The 25,863-nt window shown below is 43.4% G+C and overlaps 1 protein-coding gene across 2 annotated transcripts in view; it reads left to right on the top strand.

Moving 5' to 3' along the window:
- TMCC1 (transmembrane and coiled-coil domain family 1) overlaps positions 1-25,863 on the top strand; it is a 131,774-nt gene that overhangs the window by 10,372 nt on the left and 95,539 nt on the right. The window lies entirely within an intron of this gene.

Below are 25,863 nucleotides of genomic sequence, written 5' to 3'. Positions count from 1 at the left end.
TACATGACTTGGTTCAGACTCCCAGATTCTTTAAGATGGAGGATTTGACCATTTTTATAACCTAAACTGTACTTCACTTGACCTTCATGATTCTGCCGATGCAGAGGATCCAGTAGGGCACCACAACCAGAAGCCCATTAAGGGTTGCCCAAAAGGCAGTTAGGAGTACTTTTCACAAGAGGAAGATCCCCCCCCCCAAAAAAAAGTTTTTTCCATTACCTCAATCTGTTGAGAAGCGAATTAAAAATGAGTGGTTGAATCCTGCAGCCAGCAAAGCCGTACCTCCCTTCACCAAGAAATTATATGGGGTGCCCAAGTATGTTAACCATAAACATAAACATACATTGAAAATGCTGGGGAGAAGAATTAGAACTAATAAAAGGGAACATTTCTTCATGCCACGCGTGATTGGTGTTTAAAATATGCTGCTGCAGGAGGTGGTGATGGCCACTAACCTGGATGGCTTTAAAAGGGGCTTGGACAGATTTATGGAGGAGAAGTCGATCTATGGCTACCAATCTTGATCCTCCTTGTATAGCAGAGACATGTAGTATTTTGTCATAAATACACACCAAAAATGTAATGTATTTGTAAAAGAATGTTTCAGTTTTGTGATAGTTATATTTTTATATAAGAAGTTATATTTTAATGTTGCAAACAAATCACAGTAGTGTAAGTTTTCTAGTAGGATCGTCTAACAAATTAATGAGGGAGAAGAGTCTTTCTATCTCCTCTTGCAAACCTTAGTATCATTTGGATTCAAACCACTGATAAATCAATCACTAAATGATTTAAATGGCTTTTAAAATGGTTCCATACCTGCCCTCATAGTTGTTGTATCAGCATTAAGGCCCATGTGACCAGGATGAATTTGTGCATATGATTCCTTGTTCAGCAGGGCATGTAGTGCCCTAAGCTGGTTGAGATAAACGTCTACTTTGTAGAATAATTTTACTCACTGCAGTTGACAGGAAAACATGGATGCAAAAATTAGCATGTGTCATCACTGAGTGATCAGTTGAATACAAAGCAGCGATGAGTAAATCATTTGCCGTTAGGTGAGACCTACAGAAATAGTGATTACTCTGTGTTGTTCAAAAAGAATAAGAGGATTTCTGCTCAGTGAAGCCAAAGTTCCAACAAGTCCAGTATCCTGTTTCCCGCAGAGGCCAGGCATACATACCCAGAAAGACTATGCATAACCTCTCCTTGCTGTCTCATAGCAACTTGTAATGAAAGGAACAACGCTCTCTGAACAATTTCCCCAGTAATTCCCGCTAACAAATGTGCCAGTTTGGACAAGAGCCCTTGAGAAGATTGGAGTAGGCCTGCACCACTCCAGAATAAGGGTAAAAATTGAGGTCTTGACCAAAGAATTTTGGAAATGCTAAAGTGGTCTTACCTGGAATAAGAGTATGTGGAAGGCCTTGTGAAGCACTGGTTATACCGCCTCCATTTCCAGATTAAAAACAAAACAAAACCATATAAGGACTCTGATCTTACCTTTAAATTTAATTTCACTTTGCAGGGCTACCACCAACTTGGTGCAATGCTAAGGTTGTTTCTTGGTTGTTCCAATAGCTCCCCTTGTAACACCAACTTATTTGTTGTGCCATAAGCAATTCCCTCCATTACTTGTGCCTATGATGTTCCTGAATGCTCCAAACCTTCAGGGACTATATACAGCTTATTTGCATTTTTGAATTTGTGGTTATAAGAATTAACTAAGATACTACTGCACCATCCGTAGACACATTGTGCAAGTAATAGTGGAATAATTTTGTAGTACTTAGTACTTGAGTTGCTAATGACCCCTTCAGGGATTGGGCGGTATACCAAATCCAGTCAGTCAGTCAAGCCTTTGTTAAGGCTAAGAAAACTTACTGATCTGGGATGCACGATTCAGGGAACCAAATGGGACTATTTTTTTTGCTCCCTTGCTCCAGTCCCCTCTGTCTCCTGAGAAGTCATATCTTAGGGCTGGAGGATTCAGAAGCTCTGAGCCTATCTTTGTATAAGAAACTTGTTTCTTATAAGAAACCTGGCATGGAGAAATTGGTCATATCGCTTTAATTTCTCCAACCTGTAGCTCTGTCAGCTAAAAGTCAGGCCCAGCTGAAAACTATCTTCTTTCTGGATAGGACCTTAATCATCTTTGTAATTACATCTGTTAGCAATTATGACTGTTGGCCAAGCTGACTCAGCAAATTACCTTGAGAACGTTATTAGTCTGTTCATACCACCTGGCGGGTAGTTTGTGTATAACTACCTTTCAATGCTCTCATTGGAATCTATCTATCTTTTTCTCTTCGTTTGTTTTCACTGCTGTTACTCTGTTTTTATGTATTGTATCTGAAGTATTTTCAACTTGTTAATTGTTGCCAATTAGTCTTATCAGTAATAGTTATTGTTATTCTCTGCTTGCTTTGGCTGTAAGGAAAGCTATGCTACTGAATGCAGATATGCGGAGGTTCACTCCAATAACTATTAACACCAGTGCAAGTTGGAAAAGAATAGGCCGCAACCCATTTATTAAACAGTATAACATTTCGTATAAATGCAACCAATAAGGAAGCTGGGCGAGGCATAAAGGAGCACATCCATGGCCCCCAGACAGCAATCACTGACCTGGTTCATGGGGCAGCCCAGCTGCCCCCCGGACCCTTCGGACAGCAACTACTGTCCGGCACGTCCCCCAAGGGACTGGAATAGGAAGTTACTAGATGTCACTTGAGTGCATACTCATTATGTGACACCCCTTCCGGCCGGGCAGCGAGCTCTTGCATGGCCCCTAGGCATGCATATCGAGCTCTGCCCTGCCTCGGACTCGAAATGGGTGTTCTCCTATGCCCCAACTGCCCGAGCTGCGACGAAATTTAACATTAACCATTAACCACAAAAACCCCAACAGAATATATTCGGGAGGGAGGGTGGGTCCTCGTGCTCCGCAGCCTCGGAAGAGGCCGTTCCCCCCGGCCAAACCCCTTATATGGGGTTACTTGGCCCCTGTTACGTGCTGGTTCCTGGCCACGTGACAGGGGCTTCTCCAGCCGACGAATGGCCGGACGGTCGTTCCCCCTTCTCCTGCCGTAACGGCGCCCCAGGTTAATGCCTGGGGCGCATCTTATAATTATATCTTGCATATGCAGTTTCAGCTGAGTTGTTTATTGAGCAGGAGCAGCTCTCAATAAACTTTAAAATATATTTTTCTTAAAAGTTTTTGTGTTTCTGCATTTATGCGTGCACTTTTACAAAATCCTAACCCACATTTCTTAGTTAAGAGTAGGCAGTAAGCTTATCTCTTTCTTTACACCTGGCCACCTGTTTCTTATACTGGAAAGTACAAGCAAAAATTGTTAGTAGGGGAAAGGGAGGGCATTTGAATAGTTAGCACTCTTAAGTGAACTCTTTTCCAGGTAACTGCTCTTCATAGTTTATGGAATTTTTGAGAAGGGAGGGGATTTCTCAGTAGAATAGCAATTGGAATGACCATATTTCATCCTCTGCTATCTAGTGTATTCAAAATGTTCTGAAGCTTGAGACATTAAGACAAACAAGTGCATTCTATTTCTGATCCCAAAATATGGGCATAAATCTTAGGAAGCTGAAATCAGTGGATCTTCTGACCTGAAGGATTAGGCCATGAAACTCTGTACAGTTTTTTCCTCAACGTGCCATCTAAGCTGTGTTTAAAAAACCCAATCATCCTATTGTAATATAAGAAGAAAACTATTTAAAACTTTAATGAGCTGCTTCACTGGTAAATATTTCAGATAAAGCTTAATATACTATATTTTAACACTTGTACTGGTTTGTTACGTGGGCCAGATATGACATAAATTTAACTTGATTGGGCCGGATTTTGGGGCAGGGGGTGGCTGCCTCAGCTGGCGAGCCCACAGTAGCCTTGCCAGCCCAGATTGGCTCTGGAGAAGGTCAGATTAGGAGTGTGCTGTGCAAGGTTATTGGCTGACTGCCGACAGGGAGCCTACAGGTGGTTACCTCAGCTGGTTCACAAGCTGCAGAAGCCCTCTCAAGGGGCCTGATCTGGTCCCCCGGTCCACATGTTTGATACCCCTATTTTAACTGTACTGTAACAGTGTTGCCTGACTGTGGAATTGGAGTTTGATGTTGTATGTGCTTGGCATGGGTTTCATTGGGGGTTTGCAGTTGCCACTCCTTCAGGAAACTGAGAAATCTGAAGAAACACCCTCAGTGATAGGTATGAAAGTTTGTGCCGCCATAAGAACTGTGTTAGTTTCCGAGCTTTGAAGCGTTCTAGTGTAGAGACCAATATGACCTAGTTGGCACTACTCCTTAAAAATCTGTAAGCTATCTAGACTATGAAATAGTTCGCAACAGAACTCTTCTGGGAAGTCATGCAGTAATGCAAGTGCTTGATCCCATGAACATATTTTTGCAGTCAAAAATGAGATCCTGTGTTGCAACAGAAATGAATCCTCCACATTACCACTATATCAGTGGTTCTCAACCTTCCTAATGCCGCAACCCCTTAATACAGTTCCTCATGTTGTGGTGACCCCACAACCCTAGCATTTATCCATTTTACAGATGGAGAACACTGATGCAGAGAGTCTTAGGTGACCCCTGTGAAAGGGTCGTTCGACCCCCAAAGGGGTCACAACCCCAAGGTTGAGAACCACTGCACTATATCTAATAAATGCTGTCTCTTTCCAATCTCTAAAGCAGCTAAATCAGGTAATGCACAGAATAGACATTTCTTCATAGGTGACCACCCAGGTTTGCAGTAAATTATGACTAGCTAGGTTCATTTAAAGAAAGAAGCATAGAAATCCAGCAAGTAAAGGGCTGAGAATGTTCTAGGAGTCGCAAAATGTAAAGAATAAATGAGTCAGTTAGTGGGAACAGTTAGTGGGAACAGTTAGTGCAGTGATGGTGAACCTTTTTGAGACCGAGTGCCCAAACTGCAACCCAAAACCCACTTATTTATCGCAAAGTGCCAACATGGCAATTTAACCTGAATACTGAGGTTTTGGTTTAGAAAAATCAGTTGGCTCCAAGGTGCGCAATACTCGGGAATAAGCTTGGTGGTAGTTGATGGCTTTGCTTTGAAGCAACCGTGCAACGCTTCGAATGGGTAAATCACAAACCTATGAGGGTTTAGAAGCAAGCCCCATTGTCAGCAACCGAGCTTACTCCCAGGTAAAGGATTGCGCTTTAGTTCTTCCCATGAAAATCAGGGGTTTTAACAGCACTTAACAGGGTTACCTACATGTCATGCCCAGTGGCCCAGGTCAGCCTAGATGTGTATGTGTGTGGGGGATTTTCCACCCCCCACCATGACGAACTCTGTGCACGTGTGCCCACAGAGAGGGCTCTGAGTGCCACCTCTGGCACCCGTGCCATAAGTTCACCACCACTGAGTTAGTGGGAGTGTTAGTGGGAAGGAGATGGAGAAAATTAGTGGGCTCTACTCCCTAATCATTTGTGGAATTTTTGAGTGTGGGTGGGGGGGGGGTGGATTTCTCAGTAGAACAACCAGACACCCACCAGCCAGCCATGCTTCAGACGCAATAGGAAGAAGAGAGTCCGCAAGTCTTCTTTAATCCACGTGCTTTGATCACCTGCCGTTGCACACTTCTTTCATAGAAACCAAATGCAAATAGCAGCTGCCAAAGGAGAAAGAATGAAGCCACTTTTGTTGCCTCTCAGGATTCTCTTATGCTTCTTGTCCTGGCCACTTTCCATTTGTCCTCTTATTCATACATTAAACAACAGCTTGGATACTCTCTAGATTTCAACAGTAGCAAGGGGAGGCAATTTAATTCCCCCTCCTGGAGAATACCTCCAATTTTTCATAAGCTATTCCTCTTCCCACAGCAGCAGCGTTTCGGAATGGGGGAGGCTACCCTATCCTGAGAGGGTAAATAACTTGCTTGCACCCACGGAAATCAGGCAAGATCTAACCATGTATCCACATAATGCCTCTTTTGGCATCATAAAGACCCACTGGTGTTATGGAAAAAGAAGCTCTTGTAAGCAACCGTCCAATTACACAACAATGGAAGTCCAACTGGACTCACCTACAAATGCTTTGCATGTGCAGTGAGCCAAACTTTAAAAGGCCACAAGACCTTCATTGCTGCAATAGATCAATATAGCAACTCTATGAGTATGTCTCTCAAAACTCTAACTAGCACTCATAATTCATTGTGAGGTTCATCTCTTCATCTGTAGGCAACCTTTTCACTTCTTCCATCTTCCTGGCCAGGCAAAGCAGTTAAGTACATTGGAGACACGTCTCCAGCTCTCAGGACCAGTACTGGTGTCACAAGGCAGGGGCAGAGCAATCCTAACTTCAGTGCCCTGTTTCAGCGCAAACCTGTTCCTTGCTCAAACCTCTGCCACAAACAGCCAGTGTAAAGCAGGCATCTGCCCTTTATCATACTGCCTGGTTTCCGCACACAGACCTCCTATTGCTATTTTAAGGCTTCTACCTTTGTGGGGGTGACAGCAATATTTATAGCACACGTGGGGTTTGCCATGGATTTGTCAAAGCCTTCCTCTTGCAAATGTTGCTGTGGCTCAGTAGGCAAGTGTCTGCTTTAAATGCACATTGTCCCAGGTTTAATCCCTGGCATTGCCAGTTAAAAGGGCCAGGCAGAGGGTGAAGAAGAAGAAGAAGAGTTTGTATTTATATCCCCCCTTTCTCTCCTGCAGGAGACTCAAAGGGGCTTACAATCTCCTTGCCCTTCCCCCCTCACAACATACACCCTGTGAGGTAGGTGGAGCTGAGAGAGCTCCGAAAACTGTGACTAGCCCAAGTGGACCCAGCTGGCGTGTGTGGGAGTGTACAGGCTAATCTGAATTCCCCAGATAAGCCTCCACAGCTCAGGCGGCAGAGCTGGGAATCAAACCCGGTTCCTCTAGATTAGATACACGAGCCCTTAACCTCCTATGCCACTGCTGCTCCTTCATGAAGACAGAGAACCACTGCCAGACTGAGCAGACAGTTCTGACCTTGATGGACCAATGGACTGATTCAGTGTAATTCACGTGTGTTCATTTGGGTGCATTAGTAACGGCCACTTTAGGATGAAAGGGAACAAGCTTTGAGACGTTGACTAGCCCACCCTTACCCCTCCACCCAATAGTTTCTTAGCATGTTGAGCAGGCCAATTTTCCCATCTCCCTCCTTTTCTTCCTAAAATGATGTCAGTGATTGTAGGATGTGTTCATGCATACACAACCACCTTCTTGTTTCATTGTCTGTCATGCGAAGAGCATTCTACTGGACACCTTGTGTCACTGTTCATGTCAATGGAACAAAATAGGTGCGGACAGTATGAAATGATAAGATCTAACCAACTGTTTTATTTTTCTCCTGTTTGTTACTGTATGTGTGCAGCAACTGAAATAAGTGGTCTTAAATTTCCTCAATCTCTCCTTCTTGAATTGAGGAGCCTTTTAATGAAACAAGAAGTAATCAAATTCTTGGAGCATGGCTATGATTTTGGCCATAAGGAAACAGATGGTATAATATCTTGGACTTGATGTGTTCATCAGAGTTGCTCAATGGGGTGCTTTAAACACAAGTTTTAAAGAGGAAGTCTGCGGAGAATCTGTGTTAATATCAGTGTAAGACAATGACTGCTTTAAAAGAAGACAGTTACATGGAATCCTTTGTAGAATAAGAATGTTGCATATCACGATTTGAAGATTCTTTCAATTGTGATGAAAGAGGAATGCTTGGGGATTCCCAGATTGCTTGTATTCTCTGAAAATCTGGGTGAGTTTAAATTATGAAAAGCTTGGTGATGAGTCTTAATTAGAAGTGGCAGGGTGAACTTTATTGCTGCCTGAAAGGGAATGGTTATTTCTGTAATGAACTGAGGCATGGAACATCTCCTTGCACCAGATATGCTGCAATCCAAAACTGTTTTGAGGCAATGTTTCTGTTTTGGATGAATGGTTGCTTGATTGATAATTCTCTAATGGTCTCAAGTTAAAGGACTGTTCTGTCCTCTATAAAGAAACTTTTACTACAGTTCTCTTCTCTCTGTGCTGTATTTCCTCTGTATGATGTAAATAATTGGCAACAGATATGTAAAATGTTTAGTTCTGTTTATGCTGGTGGTTAACAGGTCTCCTAGTAAAAAAAACAACAATCTGAGTAACCCAATTATATATGAATGCTAAAGAGAGGCTGAGTACTGAAGATAGACCTTAGAGGATGAGAGGGGATGAAGTGATGCATATTTCCTGTTGTTATTCCTCAGTGTTGCTTATTGCCCATAGTACAGAGAAAACAGTACATATGAATAAGCAAAAATGGTAAAGTGGCCAATCTCTCTTGGTATAGCGATCGATGGAAAATTGAAATTGGAACAGAAGAGTGATGGAAGAGGATTTGGATAGCCAAGGATCTGAGGGTGAAGTAAGTGAAGAGGATATTGAAAAAATCTGTTTAAAATAGTTACAAGAGAAGCACATAATATAGCGTCTTTACTGAGGAAGAACACATAGCATAATTGTTGTAAGATACCCAACTCCTTTTGTTTGACTTCCTGTATTTTCTCTTCAGTTGCATTCCAATTAGTGCTGTGGAGACATCAGGTTTAAATAATGGCCTCTATATTGTGTAAGGGAAAATTTGCAAGGAAAAAAGTTCAGTTTGCCCCCCTCCCCCCCCCCCCCCCCCCCCCCCCACGGTGTTCCAGTAGCCTTCAGTTCATCCTGGAACCAGTTTGTGTTTAACAGGATATAATTCAGTTCAGTCTGCAACATATTCTGTATTCCATTTTATGACTACAGATTAAGACTTTTTCTAGGCTTCAGGACCCTTTTGTATTTTCTGCCCCTCTCATTGTTTGTTTTTTGTACTATGCATCCAGTCTGATCAAAATTTCTAGACATTTGACAGCTTGTACACTGAGTTCTACTGGATGAGGGAGGCATCTTGATGGGTGTTTCCCAACCGGATCTCAGGGAGGCAGGACTTAACCAAAGTTGTCACTTCCTGTGGTCCGAGTGGGCGTCACCTTCCCTCTTCAGTATTCTTCCCTGCCTTCACAGGGAGAGCAGCACTCGTCTGAGCTCCTGCTTTAGAGTTCCTTATCCTTCCTTTTTTCTGTTGGTTTGTACCCCTTGTTTGTTTTGTCTGTCTTGTCTGCCTGGGAGACGCTGGGAAACAGGTTGCTTCTTCCCCTCCTTAGCCAGGAACGGGACCTTCGTTTCCCCTCTCTCCCTCCTCCTCCCCCTCTCCCCCCCCCTCCCAGGCTCTTCTTCAAAGGCGGCTATGGCGCAATGGGGCCCCTCCAGCCGCTTTTCTCCCGAGAGGGAGATTTTTCCCCAGTCCTCTGCAGAGAGGACTAGGGCAGCGCACAAGGCGTGGCTCCCCGCACTCTAGACTCCCAAGAGAGTGCGACTCCAGCAGCCGCGTGAAGGCTGCAGGGAAAATGAAAAGAGCCAGCCGCCAAAAAGGCGCTGGTAAGGCAAACTGCACAAGAGGAGCAAGCGCTGGGAAAAAGGCGAAAAAAAAGAACTCTCCCAGCATGCGAACGAAGCCCTGCGCCCGGCCGGGCAGAAGCTCTCCAACCAGCCGCAGAGCTGCGAGTGGACCAAAACCACTCCTCCCCACCGGGCAGCTCGGGCAGCACAGGGACTGAGGGAAGACCTCCTAGAGCCCTGTTGCCACGCATGAGACCGGCGCCAGCGACCTGGAGAGGAGCTGCGTGTGAGCGCAGAAACGGAGGGAACCACGGAGGACTCCACCGAGGCTTCTCAGCCTCCCAGGCAAGACCGTGACGCGGGGGAGGGGCGATCCTCTGGGTCCCTCTTACCAGGGGGATGGCAACAAGCCTCTGCCCAGGAGTTGGTGGATCTTTTTAAAAAATCCATGAGAGAAGAAATCAGATCCTACCACAAGGAATTTCACAGGCAGGGCAGGTCATCCTCCACCTCACCTTTCCCCCCCCCCCCCCAGATCCTCCCGTTCCAGCACCCATAATAGGGACCCCTTAGTCTTCCCTGGGGAGGAAGGAATTAGCGAAGGGGAATGTGCAGAATCTGATCATTTTTCTGACCCAGAGCAGGAAAACCCTGAGGTAGTTGAACAAGCCCCCAGATTTTTTAAGACAGAGGACATCTCCCTGTTAATCTCAAAGGCAATCACGGCCTTGGAACTGAAGGATTCAGATGATGCCATCGACCCATCCCCGTCATCTGCTCCCCCCAAACCCATCAAGGGATGCACCAAAGGGAACCAAAAGATTTTCCCCCAAGGGGAACCCTCCAAGGGCTTCCTTCCTATTCCAGAATACTTCGAAAGACGCGCTAGGAAGGAATGGGCTAACCCCACTGCAAGCAAAGGGTTCCCATCCAGTTTCAAAAAGCTCTATGCCTCCCCAGACTACATCCAAAGTCTGTTGACTTCACCGCTAGTGGACGCCCCTATAGCAGCACTCCAATCGGGGGGGCCTCATCTCCCAGGATGGCGATGGCAACATAAGGGACCCCTTGGACAAACGCACGGATGTGGTCTCCAAAAGACTCCATGAGGTTCTGGCCATGGCCTTTAAAATCCTAGCATCGTCTGCCACCATGGCCAGAGCGGGCATAGTCTGGCTCCGAAAACTCCTAGACATGATCCCTCCCTCCCAACAAGGGGTAAGAGAGGGAGTAGAACGCATTCTGTTAACAGTTTCATTCCTGGCAGACTCTAACTTGGATGCATTCATTGCAGTCGCCCGCGCCATAGCCATGGCATCAGTCCCCAGACGCATCGCATGGCTCCGGTCCTGGCAAGCTGACCGGAGCCACTCTAAACAACTGGTGGCCGGATTTTCCTTTCAAGGTGGAATTCTCTTCCGACAGGAATTGGAAAGGATCCTAGTAGAGACCAAAGACAAGAAGAAGGCCATGCCTAAATTCTACAGGGCAGAATCCAACGCTTCCAAACCCTCTACCTTCCGCTCTCATAAAACCCTTGCCAGGACACCCAGGGACGGTAGACGTTGGCAAGCTCAACAGGGGTTTCGCAAAAGAACCAACCAGGGCAATTTCAATCATTCCTTTCGTCCTCAATCCAGATCAGGAAAAACCTTCGGAAACGACAAGAACTCCAACAACAACAACAAATCCTGACTACAACACCCCTGTCGGCGGCTGCCTACAGGAATTCCGGGAACAGTGGACGGGAGAACACGTGGATGCTTGGACAAAGGAGGTCATTCATTCGGGCTACTCCATAGAGTTCAAACAAATCTCGCTTCCTCGGTTTCGCTCCTTTCCTGTCAATTCCAATCTAGTCAAAGCAGAGCGAACACAGAAGGCCATCCAACACCTCCTAGCCATCAGAGCTATAGAACTTATACCACCTGCGGAGAGAAGCTCCGGAGTGTTCTCTCACTTCTTTACCGTTCCCAAAAGAAACGGAGATTGGAGAGCCATTCTAAACTTGCGGTTCATCAATCGGCACATCAAGCTCCAACACTTCAGGATGGAAACACTTCGCTCCATCGTAGAACACCTAAGACCCGGGGACTACCTGACCTCTCTGGACCTAACCGAGGCTTACTTACACATCCCCATAAAACACTCTCACCGCCAGTTCCTGCGCTTCGCAGTGGGGGAACAACAGTATCAATTCAGGGCTTTGCCGTTCGGACTCTCCACAGCCCCGAGAGCTTTCTCCAAAGTCCTCCTGGCCCCCATCATACTTCTTCGCCAACAAGCCATCCACGTCCACCCATATCTGGACGACATCCTGATCAGATCTACCTCCCAGCAGCAAGCGGTAAAGGATGTCGCCCAAACCCAGGCAGTTCTCCGTCAACACGGATTTTTGATCAACGTGCCCAAAAGCAACACGATCCCATCCCAAAGGATGGAACACCTGGGAGCACTCATCGACACGTCCCTGAACTCTCTTTTTATCCCGGCAGAAAAAGTCGACAAAATCCGGAAATCCGTGAACCTGATCATATCAGCCAAGAAATCCTCTCTACTCCACCTGGCCAGTGTTCTAGGCACCATGGTATCAGTGTTCGACATGCTTCAGTGGGGCAGATTCCACGCACGCCCCCTCCAAACCTTTCTTCGACCCTTCCAGTACCAAATAATAACCAAGGAAGATCGATACCTGACTCTACCCAACCACCTGAAAGCCAATCTCAAGTGGTGGACCGTAAAACGCAACCTTTCCGAGGGGAAAGTCTACCTTCCCCAAAAACGCATGGAGATCTTCACCGACGCAAGTCTTCTCGGTTGGGGAGCCACTCTCAACAACCAATTCATCCAAGGACGATGGTCCCAGCAACAAACCAAACTCCCCATCAATCTTCTGGAGACCAAAGCCATATTCCTGGCCCTTCAAAATTTCCTCCCAATCATAAAGGGCTTTCACATACTGGTCCGCACAGACAATGTGTCGGCCAAAGCATATCTGAACAATCAAGGAGGATCCAGGTCTTCCCTCCTCCATCAGGAAGCGATGAGCATCCTCTGCTGGTCAGAACACAATCTGCTCTCACTCACCGCGGAACACATCCAGGGGCGTCTCAACATCTCCGTGGACTGGCTGAGCCGCCAGACTATCCAGGAGGCCGAATGGCAACTCAATCCCTCCATTTTCCAGATGATCACGCAGCACTTTGGCCAACCACAGCTGGACCTGTTTGCGTCGGAGAGCAACCGTCAGATTCCGGCCTTCATGTCCAGATTTCACCATCCGGAGGCCACGGGAGTGGATGCTCTATCAACACCCTGGCCCAGATCACTACTGTATGCCTTTCCCCCAACACCGATCCTCCCCAAGGTTCTTCGGAAGATCATATCGGAAAAAGCCCTGGTGATCCTAGTGGCACCTTTTTGGCCACGTCGTCCGTGGCTTTCGTCCATTCTCGACCTATCTGTCGACACAGCGCTGACACTTCCAACTCCACGAGACATGCTGATCCAGGGCCCCATCTGTCATCCCAAACCGCAGTGGTTCAAACTAACCGCCTGGCTATTGAACTGAGACTCTTAAAAGGGAAGGGCTACTCGGATCAGGTGACCACCACCCTCTTAGCTTCACGCCGAAATTCCACCAACAAAATATACAACTCTTCGTGGAAAAGCTTCACTAGATGGTGTAAAAGGAAAGCCGTCAATCCCGAACTATCTAACATAGCTCAAATCCTCTGTTTCCTACAAGAAGGTTTTGAACAGGGACTTCGCAGCGCCACCCTTAGAAGACAGATCGCGGCTCTGACCACCGTCTGCCAACCAGTCCACGGGCTGCCTCTTTCACACCATCCAGACATCATTCGGTTCCTGAAGGGAGTAACACAACTCCACCCACCCACAGTGCACCGGTTTCCCACCTGGCGCCTGCACCTGGTGTTGTCAGCCCTCACAAAATCCCCGTTTGAGCCGGTCCAAACGATCCATCTCAAGTGGCTGCGCATGAAAACTCTTTTTCTCATGGCCATCACCTCAGCCAGACGGGTTTCTGAACTGCACGCCTTATCAGTGGACAAAGATAGATGCCTGTTCCACAGGGACAGGGTCGTCCTAAAACCGGACCCCACCTTTGTCCCGAAGGTCAACTCCGCCTTTCACGTCTCCCAAGACATCGTGGTACCCAACTTTTGCCCTGGTCCCTCTCATCCAAAGGAAAGACTATGGCATAACCTGGACGTGCGTAGATCCCTTAAAGCATTCCTAATAAGAACCGAACCCATCCGCAAGTCCAACCAAATGTTCATTAACATCTCTACCCCGAACCTGGGCCACCCGATGTCAAAAGCAACTATTAGCCGCACAATTAAAGCCTGCATCATAGAGGCATATAAAGCCTCCAACCAACCAGTTCCTCACGGGATAGTGGCCCATTCCACACGCAGCGCAGCAACTAACCAGCTTTTAAAAGCCAGACCTCAGTATCAGACATTTGCAGAGCGGCCACTTGGTCCTCGATTTCCTCCTTCGTTAGACACTACAAAATTCACTCCATGGCAGCTTCAGAAGCTGTTTTTGGCAGGAGAGTGTTGGAACACATTATTGGAGACTGATCCTGACCCACCCGATTTGGGACACTGCTCTGGGAGGTCCCATCAAGATGCCTCCCTCATCCAGTAGAACGACCCATTGGTTACTCACCGTGAAGGGGTCTTCTGCTGGATTAAGGGAGGCATCTTGGCCCTCCCGGGATCATCATTAGCCTCCAATTTTCTCCGCACTCTCCTGTCACAATAGTTCCACTGCAAGGTTCGACTAGGCAGCCGTAGCACTCCCAAGTTCTTGATAGTTCAGTGTTGGGTTCCTTCTAGTTCAGCATAGTTATAACCCTGTTGTCTATCTTATTGTTGTTACTTCTGTTGTGGTTCAATGTTCATGTTATTTCCGAGGGAAGCCTTCTCACTGCTTGGACAGGTGTCTACTGAAGAGGGAAGGTGACACCCACTCGGACCACAGGAAGTGACAACTTTGGTTAAGTCCTGCCTCCCTGAGATCCGGTTGGGAAACACCCATCAAGATGCCTCCCTTAATCCAGCAGAAGACCCCTTCACGGTGAGTAACCAATGGGTCGTTCTGATACTCTGGTTGGTTGCAGTAAAAAAGTATTTATACAGCTTTTGTTTTGAGGACATTTCTGAAGACCACTAATTACTACCTACAGACTTGGTCTATTCAGCTGAAATCTCTGATTTCTTAGTATATTTTTTAATATACATATTATGTAGTGAATAGCTTCCTTCTTCAAAAAGATATATAAGTACTCGCACTTTTTCCTTAGTAGTAGATCAATGTGCTTTGCTTAAACTCCAAAGCTGAACTTCAGGAGAAGATTCTCCCACTATTGCTGAACAAGTACATTCATGGATCGTGATGGACTAGTCTCCAGATTCACCTTTTGTGCTGTGCTAGAACAATGCAAGACTGAACAGATATGAGTAGATTTGATATTTTGTATTTTCAAAGTTTTAGGAGTTTGAAAGGGATGAATTGGGTGGTCAGATTGATATGGCTGACCTTTAGTTGGCTTAGAAAGGAAATAAATATGTATATCAGATGACCAGTCTTGCACAGATGGAATTCAGTAAGAGAGCGGGTGGGTCTTTCCAGTAGCGTTCTGACTGCACTGCCCTCCACGCTCTTAATCTGTTCAGTCTGTATTGGGGAGGGGGGGATGCTTAACACAATATTATCCAAAGGGAATATTTTTGTCATGTACTGCCTTGACCATTTAGAGAATTATTGTGCTTGAAATTTAAGGTTTGTTTTTTTTTAAAAAATGTTGTTAGCAAGGACCTAGTTGCCTTGTTTAGACTAAATGCCACTATGCCTCTACCAGACATACTAATCTAAGCTGGCCAAACATTTTACTACGTTTTGTTAATATTCCCATGAGACTAAAACTACCATAGGTGTTTTTTAAAGACAGGCTTTTCTTGGAGATTACCCTTCTCCCTTCTTTCCATTGCTTCCTTACTCACCTTTATTTATGGAATGATCATTTTAACATGATAAAATACTGAATTCATAGCTGGTCAGTAGCCAGTAGGCTTTTAGGACTCTGCACTCTCACTGAGGCTTTTCATTTTCATTACTGCGTGCTATGAAAATGCTGAGGACACCCAGCTCCATATTTCACGAGATCAGCCTCCAGTTGTGTTCTGTCTCCATCTTGAATTAGTGCCTGGACGCTGTTGTTAAGTGGATGGGAGGGAAGGAAACTGAATCCACGTACAGCAGAGGTGATGTTGGTCAGAAAATCTGGGCTGTCCAACATTATGCACCATCTCAAAATAACCAGAGATGATATAGTTTTATTAATATCTAAGTGATACCACCCCCAGCAATTGAAAATATTATTACAAACAAATGAAGGTGGGACTCAGCAGTTCCCATTATTTGCCTCATGTAACAAAGGGAAATTGCAAAATCATTTTGCATCCTTGTAAGAAAGCTGATATATGTTTGGTATTTAATACCTTAAACGTATTAATTTTATCAAAACAGTTGGGACATGGTTTTTGCCAAAATGTTATTTATTAATTTATTTTAAAATTTTATTTGCTATTCACCCAACTTGCAATATTAAAACAGAATAGATTAGTTAGCCTATCTTTTCCATATATAATGAAGTTGGAAAAAAAAAGCAAAATGAGTATTAGGAAAAATTCACTAGCCTAGAAAATAGCTTTACATCTTTTTCCTGCAGCCATTATTTTTAATACTTGATTTCTTTAGAAGGAACAGAATCTCAAGTACATGCTGTTAGTTCTCCTAACAGCTGTTAAAATATTAATAACGAAAAACTTGTGACACGCAGCGCACATTCAGTTATAAATTGGTTAGTAAAAATGTAGAGGGTGGTTGAGCTGATCAAGTTTATTAACTTAGAAAAAGGGAAAGATGTGATGGGTTATTTTCTCTCAGCCCAATCCTGAGCCCCGGGTTGCCAATGACGGCGCTGCTATTGCACTGCCCTGCTGCCTCTGGAGGGCTCTCTGGCTGTGCGGGGAGGGTGAAACCCTCCCATAAAATCCTGCTGCCAGAAAGCCCTCCAATAGGGTGGGTTACCATGACCTGGGTCGCCACCTACCTAGAGCAGGGGTAGGGAACCTTTAACACTCAAAGAGCCATTTGGACCGGTTTTCCACGGGAAAAGAAAACACTTGGAGCCACAAATAATTTTTGACATTTAAAATAAAGATAACACTATATATATAGGGTTTTTTTTAACCTTTTACTCCGCTCATTCTGAGAAGCGCATGGATGCACAGGGCAGGCAAGGATGAAAACGGCGGCTTGGCCTCGCTGGCCGCCAGAAAATGCCCGCCCCGCTCCAACGGGGCGGGCGAGAGGGGAAGCCTGTGGCACGGCCCAGCCGACCGTGGGCAGTTGGTGCGCCCGCCCTGCTACCTGCAGGGCGGGCAAGGATGGGGCCAGCGGCTCGGCTCGTGGAGCCACAGTGCAAGGGCAGAAGAGCCGCATGTGGCTCTCGAGTTGCAGGTTCCCTACCCCTGACCTAGAGGCATTGTTGGGGGTGGAAGCTGACTAATGTTGGTTCCACTCCCAGCCATGCTTCTGCAACCCCCTGGCTTTGCTAGCTGGGCTGGTGGAAGCACAGAAGGGTGACTTGGAGGGTTGTGGTGGCAATCTGCTGGCAGATTATTTGCCCCTCTGCCAGGGTAACTTGCCCTGAAGAGGGCAAATCTGTCAGTATGGTCCTGCACTGCCTCCAGGAGTTGCTTCAGCCTCCACCCCTGGATTGGACTGTATATCTTGGAGACCATTTATGAATTTTATGGAAGTGTTATAATCATTTTAATGATGGTATTTCCTTGACATAATTGCATTTTGTTTTGACTTTATGGTTTCTTCAATCTTGTATCGATTTTTTTCTTTCTAATTCTGTATTCTTGTCCTGATAACAATAATTGTGAAAAAATGTTTACAAAAAGTTTACAACAAACTGCTGGGCAGGAGACAGCTTTCTTTTTTATTTAATTATGATATTAGTAATGGTAATAGTAGGTCTGGTGGCCCTAGTCCTATAGCAGTCAAACAAAAGCCTGGAAGCATAGAAAGGTTCTTCTACTAGCTATCTGCTATAACATCAAGTATCTCTGAACAGGAAAAGGAATCCCAAGTGGAAAAGGGCACTTCCTTGAACCACCCAGGTCACCATCTTGCTTGCTGCAGGAAATAAACGATGCAAACCGTTGAGGGATTGAATTGATTATAAGCGGATTGGCCTGCTGACTTCTCTGCACAACTGCCTTTTTAAACAAGTGTTCGATAGCTGATTTTACTTAGGTCTATTTATCTTTTAATTGCCTTCTTTAAAAAAAAAGTGCAATCTCAGTTGAGCGTCAGGATAAAAGCCAAAGAGAATGTTTGTCCAGAAAAGCCATTTACAAAGGACTAACCTCCGTTATAATGTTACCATTTGAAAGAAAAAATACTAAGTGTTTATGAATAGTAGAAACATCAAACTTCATAATTCGTTGTTCAGATGACCACATAATGTTTGATGGGTCAAATATTGTGCAGGGTTCAGTTGTTCTCTATTTAATGTATAAACTTGTGGAAAGAGCTATGGCAGAGGGGCTCGGATTGATAGGAATGGCTCATGGAGCAGACGACCCGTCCCTGACTAGAAATTGTAGAACCCAGAGATTGCGTGTGAAAGGTTACAAGCTTGGTCCTTTGTTTTCTAAATTAAAGACACTCTAGTAATGTGTGGGAAATATCTGTGCCTGTGACCTTGGACAACTGCTGTCACTCTGAGCATTTTGTAAATTAAGCTGAGTTGGACAACTGCTGCCATTCAGAGTAGACAATGCATATTCTAAATTAAGCTGAGCTGGATGAAGTAATCATGTCATTTGCTGTGAGGCACTTCATATGTCCATGTGAGACGGTGGCTGTTGTAGGGGACTTATAGTGAGCGAACAGTTGTCAAACGCATAAGAATTTGGCTAACATCCTGCATCTCAGTAATGGTAACGTGGAACAGGTCTGGTAGGGGTGTTTGAGATGAAGTCCAAACTGAACAACATACAGCCTATTGCTAGAGACTCACATCTAAAGTAACAGTGGGAATAGCTACATCCTGAATTGTCAGCAGGTAGGGATGTAAACTAAACAATCAACATTTAAGGATTCATTTTCCAGGCTTGTATTAAAATTTGTATTCTGTGATCATCCATGTCTGTGGATGCTGGCCTTATTGTAGCTGTCTGTCTGTCTGTCTGTCTGTCTGTCTGTCTGTCTGTCTGTCTGTCTGTCTGTCTGTCTGTCTGTCTGTCTGTCTGTCTGTCTGTTTGTTTGTTTGTTTATTTATTTAACTTGATATACTTGGTGTACAGCACAGATCATCATACATAAAATCAACATAAAACACAAACATAACAAGAGGTGCGAGTAAATAGCTAACTAATAAATACCTAAAATAGATAACGCAAGCTTCATGAACTATAAAATACTAATTTCCATTAAAACAGCGATTACTATTTAAATCGGCGTCCTGCAAAAAAACCCCTAAAAAAGAGGAGGGGGGAAACGGTGGGTCCCAATGATGTTAAGGGACCCTTAGAACAGGAGAACAGAGGGGGCACTATGCAATATTGACACAAGTGCACATTAATATGTTGATTTTTCTTAAAAATTAGTGTTGTCTAAATGCTGGCCTTACTGTAATTGCCTATACAATATTGATACAAGTGCACATTAACATGTTGATTTTTCTTTTCTTAGCAGAACTGATGGTATTCATGTGATTATCATTTAGACCATTGCTTTATTGAACAAAATTTGCTTCCTGATCTATGAATAGTTGCAAATTATTGCTGCTACAGTTTCTTAGGAAACAGTAATAGTTTAGCTCACAGTAATAGTTTAGCTCACAGTATATGGCATCAAATCTCAGTTTCTTTTATCAGTATAGATGCAGTCTGATCTTTATAAAGTCTACACCACAGTATTGAATTACTGAGTTATGTTTATAATACTTTGAACAACTGTAATCATTTGTAGTTACCTTTGTAGTCAAACTGATTTTGAAACTGTTGTAACTTTGACTATTTTTAAGTCCTTCTTGTTTGACATTCAGTATTGTATTGAATAAATGTTAAACTGATCACATTATTTTATTTTATTAAATGTATCACCCCGCTCTTTCCCGGTCAAAGTTTGGGTTCAGGGCAGCGTACACACATATTTAAACATAAATAAATCAAATTCAGATATAATCAACAATTATAAAAGCAGTAAGTTCACAATAAACATTAAGAACACTACCCCAAATTTCAACTATGATGCCAACTAAAAATTAAGGTTCCATCAGGGTATTCCTCAAAAATAAAAATACCCCGTCCCCGACAACATTTGTCTACATCAGTGAAGGGGGGTGGGACTCAGGATATATACATATTATAATTTTGACTTGAAGTATATGTATTCAGCTTGTCTTCAAATCTCTTATTTACCTGGGGACAAGTTCGGTCATTGTTGTTTGTTGTCAGTAAAAATGCCCTGACTAAATGCTGATGGTTTCTACAGAGATAGTGTTGCATTGTTTGTGTGTTGGAGCAGGATAAGACAAACTGTTAGATGACATTGTGGGCAAATTGCATGTTGGTAAGGCAGTGTCAAGGCAGCAAGATGGTTTTACAAGCTGACATTAATCTCTGTCTCTGATTTACTGAGCAGTTCTTTCTGTACCAGGCACTATTGGATGCCTGAATACACAACAGAGCCTATGGTGTACTACTAATGGCAATAAGCATGTGGGGGTTTTCTGTTCGGGGACACACATTGCTGCCTTGACACTGCTTTACCAATATGCAATATGCAAGTAACGCACAATCCGTCTTCCAAGCTAATTTATGGCCACATAGCCATATCGCAGAGGGTGTATGTGCATAACAAACACACACATAGGCATAATAGTACAGTACCGTAAACCTTTATTAGGCATAATATTATGACTCTATTGCATAGGCATCATGCATCTGGAGGGCCGCGAGTTCGACACCTTCGCTCTAATGCATGGTCCTGCTCTGTATTTGTGTCAGGCTGCAAATTCACAACTGACGTTCAATGGCTGCCTGGAATGTGTATGAAATAGACAGCTTGCTGCTTACACTTCTGCCACCAGCTCTGTCTGTTAACTTCTCTCTCAGTAAACTGTCTGAACTTTCCAACTGACATTCTCAGAATTCTGCTGAAATTCCCTATATGTCTATTAAGGGGTTCTGTAAGGGGACAACTCATTGTAATGCAGCTGTCTGCCATAATGGCCGTCAGTTATTTTCTTGAATTACCTTTGGGGCCAAACCATCTATTTCAGATTTAGTGGCAATCCACAAGCTATTGCTTGAGCTTGTCTTTCAAATATGAATCAGACCTGTTTGGAGTTGGCATTCATTTGTTCTTTGGAGGACAAACACAGACAATAATTTATAGGTTGAGAAAAAAAGTGGAGTTAAAACAACCGAGCTAGTTTGAAACATTTTTTTTAACATTGATGACAATTAACAAAAATATTTTGTAGCTGTATTGTCGAAGGCTTTCACAGCCGGAATCACTTGGGTGCTGTGTGGTTTCCGGGCTGTATGGCCGTGTTCTACAAATATTTTGTAGCTGTCAGGTTAAGATCTCTGCTTTGTGCCTTTTTATAAAGGCTTTCCAATTTAGATCAAATGTGCATTATGCTTAGAACACGTCAACATCAGTATTTTTCAGAGCTGAACTTTATGTATATATTGATGCTTATTCAAATTGCATATGGTAAAACTCTTTAAGTTACTGAACTGAACCACAGAAAATAAGGGAGACAGCTAGAAGGAGGGATCTGGCAAACAAATGGAATATTTTGTGTTCTTGAGATTTGTGTATCATGCTAGAATGAAAAATAAACACAAGTTAAACACGCAAAGCACAAAACATTACCTAACTTTGAATCTTTAAGCACTGAATTTTGTGTCTGATTTATTATACCTGCTATGTAAACTTTTCTATGCAAACAGTCCAAACCTGTCTATTTTTAATTTACCAACAGAGGGCGCTATGAACCTTCTGCATTTGCTTTGCATCCTGCAGTGGTGTATATGACCTGTTCTAAATAGACTGATATAGCTACCGTAATCATAATTTGAAAGTTTATTGGAGGTGAATGTTTTCAGGCTTATCCATATTTTTATTTTGTCCCAAGTACTCACAAGCAGTAGTTAACAGTTCTAAGAAATTGGGGTAAATCATCAAATCATCATTGATCTGTTGGACAAACCTAGTAGTCCTGAATTAAAATTGAAAATAGCTATACAATGCCAGAGAGGTTCAGGCATTCTAGAGCATTTCTTGTACATGGAGATCTACTGCCTTGCTAGCAACATTTACCCCAACAGCTTGACTGTATTTTCCCTTGGCTAATATGTAACTGTCAGAACTGCTCTGAACACTTGAACTGTTCTACAAAGATGGATACTGCAACTCAGTGAGTCATGTGTCATCATGTTGTTGTGCATTGGCCTGCCTTTCCCTGACCTAAGGGGTTTGGGAACAAGTACTGGGAAGATTGGTTGGTATCGGCTCCCCTTTCTTCTATAACAGGGGTAGGGAACCTGCGGCTCTCCAGATGTTCAGGAACTACAATTCCCATCAGCCCCAACCAGCATGGCCAATTGGCCATGCTGACAGAGGCTGATGGGAATTGTAGTTCCTGAACATCTGGAGAGCCGCAGGTTCCCTACCCCTGTTCTATAATAACACAGGCTGAAAGGACAGGAAGTGAATCCCTGAAGCCTTTGTTGCCTGGGTGTCTAGTGTAAATACAGCAGAAAGGAGCTTTCTTATTTCCCCTGAATTTAAAAATGTCCAAAACAGGGATCAGAGCAGTGGTTCTCAACCTTCCTAATGCTGCGACCCTTCAATACAGTTCCTCATGTTGTGGTGACCCCCAGCCTTAACATTTATCCATTTTACAGATGGAGAACACTGATGCAGAGTCTTAGGTGACCCCTGTGAAAGGGTCATTCAACCCCCAAAGGGGTCGCGACCCACAGGTTGAGAACCTCTGAATTAAAGTGAATTCCCTAATTTTTTTTGGGCTTAGTTTGAATATCTCCTTTTCAACTACCCACATCCACGGATTCCTCAGTGTATGAACCTAACCCATGTCTTCCTTAATTGCTGCTTGCTGCATTATTTTTTAAAAAATATATACCACCTTTTGTTCTGGTTCAAGGCATTTATAAAGGTTATTGGTGCTTATTAAGATCGCAGCCTCTTTGTTCTGATCTCTAGAATTTTCTTACAGAAACAAGATGGTGAAGTAATCTGAACCTAAATGGATGCATTGAATTAATTTTCATAAATGAGGCCCTGATAATAATGCTTACATTTATTCTGTGCGGTACAGTGGCAAAGTATTGAAGATGCTCCCTGTATCACCCATAGTGTCCAGTTTGTATTGCATTTCTTTGACTAAGGTTACAATCTAGAGCATTCTTAATCCAATTGCACTGAATTAATTTGGATCATGTAGTGCAATACTGTGCCTCCAATAACAGAGATTGATTTCACTGTACACTCTTGAGGGGTTTTTTGAGAGTAATTATGAAAGCTCAAGAGTCTGCTGTGAAGATACTTGACATTTTGTAAATCTGGAAGTTGAGAGTGTTACACCTTTGTAACTATTAATTGCCCAGCTTTTGATACTCTTATCAATCCACTGGAAACATTTCCAATTCTGGATCACTCTTAAAATTGAGTCTGTTATGTGTGTCCTGTCATATTGCATTCTCCATATTATGGTATGCATTCCATATTCAGAATGGGAGCCTCTTCCACCACACACTGTATTTTTAAGTTTCATCATTTTATGTTGTAAATCTGGATGTTTTCTTCTTCACCTTTTGAGCAATCATGGGCTGCTGCCAGCTGTTGAGTTTCTTGGTCATTCTTGGTGACACTTGTGGCATAGCTTTGTGCCTGCTTAGAAAACACACAGCTTACTATCAATTGTTGCTGTTACAAGTATCTTCTCTTCTGTTTTCTTTGCATCCTGACAGCTCCACGTCAATGGGTCTCAACTGCATGGGTGCCACTTGCATAGATGCTTTGTTCCCATCTAGGCAAAGCAAACTTCCGTCATTCTATCTGGCATCGCAGTATCTTTGGGAAAGTGGACCTTTCAGTTTTGCGTTGATCCTTTCGATTGGCAGCAGCATACTCTTCCAGCCACTGAGAGTTACTTGTATATGTGCCCTTTTCTGCTGTTAGTACTCACTCCAGTTAGCAGGAATACTTAGTTCTGAGAAATGAAAGAACAGTATAGATTTCTTTTTCCCTTCTTCCCTTCCCCCATAAAAAACTGGGTACAGCCGATTTCATGGGTCAGGTAACCTCCTAACAATGAAAATGGGGCAGGGAAAGAGAAATGAACATGTGTGAAGCCGGTATGTGTATTAATTCGACTGATTCACTGTGATGAAAGAGGAAGGAAAGGAGATGGATGTGGCTAGGCTAGTGTTGGAGCATGTGCCAACAGGTCCTATTCTGGACAAAATAATTTGAACTGTGAACATTTCTGTAGGTATAGTTTTAAACATCTTCCTCAGGCTTTAGTGTGCTTTAATATTCTGGCTCACAGTAGAAGAAGAGTTGGATTTATATTCCCCTTTCTCTCCTGTAAGGAGACTCAAAGGGACTTACAAACTCCTTTCCCTTCCCCCCTCACAACAAAAACTCTGTGAGGTAGGTGGGGCTGAGAGAGCCTATGGTCACCCAGCTGGCATGTATTGAAGTGCACAAGCTAATCTAGTTCACCAGATAAGCCTCCACAGCTCACGTGGCAGAGTGGGGAATCAAACCCTGTTCTCCAGATTAGAATGCACCTGTTCTTAACCACTACACCATGCTGGCTCTCAGTATTATGATGTTGGGCTCTTGGACTTCATGAAGCTGGAGTCTTGCTAGCCTACTATTATGAGTACTACATCACTGTGCTGAGAGAGAGAGAGAAAGTCTGTTCATTCCATTGCCAAAAATGGAGGCAAAATGTATTTGGTTTTCTCAACCATTGAACTGGAAAATTTCCTGTTCCCTAAAATAGTTTTTTTTTTCACAGTAGACCAAAGAAATGGAGGTGAAATATTTGGTTGGAGCAAACGCTTCTCCTCCACACACAGTAAAGCACACTTGACATGGTCAAAACATTACATTCCAATACATTCAAATTATTATGAATGTTTAAAAATACAAATATTGAATTTCATTTGGAAATAACTTTTATTTGAATATTTCAAGATGCAACCGCTCAACAGTGCCCACCTCCCTTGTGCTGTTTAAAATTTAATTCTTTTTCTTAGGGCACTGAAAAGTGTAATCCTACTTTAGCACCCCCAGTGATCATGATATGCCTCTAATGTTCATTAATCTGTTTCAAGAGTAACTTTTTGCCGTGATCACCTTGAGTGCAGAATGATTGTAGAATTTCTTTATTATTCCAGTTTTGATAGGGAATGAATACAATTCAGAACTTCTTGAATTGATTCAGAACTACAATCATTTTTCTTTTTTAAATTTTTACTAAAGAATAGATATGCCTGCAGTTAACAGGTGGGCAATTTAAGATGTTTCATGTCAGCAATTCAGGTTTCTCTAAAAGTACTGTTTGCAGAATTAGAACAAGTTTAACAATTTGTTTTATTTGTTTTATTTTTGCTACATTTTTTGGTTCACGAGATAGAAAGAGGGATTCAGATGGGCTAATGCAGTCTTGAGGTGTATCAACAGGGGCATAGCATCCAAATCTCAAGATGTCATGGTCCTCCTACATACCACATTGGTCAAGCTCCACCTGGAGTACAGTGCGCCATTCTGGAGGACTAATAATCTGATCAATTAGTCTATTCATTATATTACTAGATTTTTATGAGGTAATACTTTTTAAAAAAGTGGGAAAGAATTTGGTTCCTTTTATGCAATTCCATATGTAGCCAGTAACTTGACTAAATGACTGCTTACAGGTTTAATTGTGAATCTCTGCTAAAGAACTTGTATAAATTTCTGAAAGCAATAAAACTTCAGATCCAAGAAGGGCTAAGAGATTGTGAAGTACCTGGAGTCACAACAATGTTTGGTATGTGGGTCAAGAATCAAAGAGATTCTCTGGGATTTCAGTTGTTTACAGATAATTCCATCTCTATAGACTTTTGAACTTTGCTCGCTTACATGCGACCTTAATTCACAACAGCAAAATGCTAGGACAGGGATTCTTCAGCCCTGTATATAGAAAGATGGGGGAGGACTAACATTTGATGACATGAGCATCATAAAGTCCCCCCTTGAGAACTAGGGTGCTTTTGACTTTTATTTATA

The sequence above is a fragment of the Sphaerodactylus townsendi genome, linkage group LG03 (genome assembly GCF_021028975.2).
Source record: "Sphaerodactylus townsendi isolate TG3544 linkage group LG03, MPM_Stown_v2.3, whole genome shotgun sequence".
Taxonomy (NCBI): domain Eukaryota; kingdom Metazoa; phylum Chordata; class Lepidosauria; order Squamata; family Sphaerodactylidae; genus Sphaerodactylus; species Sphaerodactylus townsendi.
This window is presented reverse-complemented; position numbering and strand designations above follow the sequence as displayed.